General features: G+C 35.9%; 1 non-coding gene across 1 annotated transcript; it reads left to right on the top strand.

Annotated features, from left to right (window-relative positions):
* The first annotated feature begins 418 nt into the window (after positions 1–418).
* On the top strand, positions 419–582 carry LOC135277878 (U1 spliceosomal RNA). Its single transcript, XR_010345453.1, has one exon. It is a non-coding gene; the product is annotated as a U1 spliceosomal RNA (small nuclear RNA).
* Positions 583–1,355: the final 773 nt, after the last annotated feature.

Below are 1,355 nucleotides of genomic sequence, written 5' to 3'. Positions count from 1 at the left end.
GAGCCAACAGGATTTTTTTGGATGAGTTAGATGTGGTGTTTGAGAAAAAGAAAATAAACTAGAAGAGACTAAGATGAACAACACTGTGAGAGGACAGACTTGGGGACTGGGAAATCACCCTGTTCTGGACATATTATTTTGCAGCAATAATTGGACAATTGTATATAAGATATATATGTATATAGGATACGAATGGGGAATTCTTAGTGTGGAGAGCATATTTAAAGCTGGAGGCTGAATGAGATCATTGAGTGAATGAGTAACCCAGAGAGGAGAGATATAATCCACAGACTGAGCCCTGTGTAGTCCAGTGTTCAGAGGTCAGAGAAATGAGGAAGAATAAGCATGAGAGATGGAGATGTGGCAGCCACTGAAGAAGCTAGAAACGTAGGAATGTGTGCATCTTAAAAGAGGGTCAATGCTTACCTGGCAGGGGAGATACCATGATCACGAAGGTAGTTTTCCCAGGGCGAGGCTTATCCATTGCCCTCCGGATATGCTGATCCCTGCGATTTCCCCAAATGTGGGAAACTCCACTGCATAATTTATGGTAGTGGGGGACTGTGTTCGCGCTTTCCCCTGGTTATTTAAAAAAAAAAAAAAAAAAGAGGGTCAAGGAAGAAATGGTGATGACTTTTTAATTTCATTCTCCACATCTCCAATTCTTTTTGTATTATCCCTCTAATTGATATTCCATGATGAATTATATATACTTTCTTCAAAGGCAATAGAGCAGAGTGTTTGACAGCTAAGACTACAGAGCCAGTCAACTTATCACTAACAAAAAGGAAGCCAGAACATAGGAATTAACACAGTAAAAATAACAACAAGCACAATTTAAAATAATAATATCACAAGTATTGCATAACACTTAGTAAGCACTCAATAAACTATAGCTATTATCTATCTTCCAGGTCACTAATTTCCTATTCACTAGTTTCTAATCAGTTAATTTGTCAATCAAGTTTGTAATTTCAATTGCCACTTTTTAATTTCTAAAATGTATAGTTAGTTCTTTTTCAAATATTCTTAATCTCTTATAGTTATGTATTTATTTGTCTCTTTTTATTTCTTATAGGTTCAACTTTATATTATGTTTTAGTAATTTTGAATAGAAATCTTCATAAAGTTTACCAGTTTGCTTTACTACTTAAAATTTTGAAGTTCTATTAATCTTGTTTGACTGTCTCTTATAGGACATATTCTTTTGAGTGTTTTGCAAACTTAGATTGTAAGCTTGGCTTTCCCAGGGCTTTGCCAGTAAGGATCCTGTGTGGCCAGATAGATTTTGCATTTGCTTCTTCCTAGTATCCTGCACCTACCACTGCCTTCTGGGCCAACACCTCTTTTAATTT

This window comes from Aotus nancymaae, unplaced genomic scaffold (genome assembly GCF_030222135.1).
Source record: "Aotus nancymaae isolate 86718 unplaced genomic scaffold, 86718_ANA_hifiasm-v0.15.2.pri h1tg000033l, whole genome shotgun sequence".
Classification (NCBI taxonomy): Eukaryota; Metazoa; Chordata; class Mammalia; order Primates; family Aotidae; genus Aotus; species Aotus nancymaae.
This window is presented reverse-complemented; position numbering and strand designations above follow the sequence as displayed.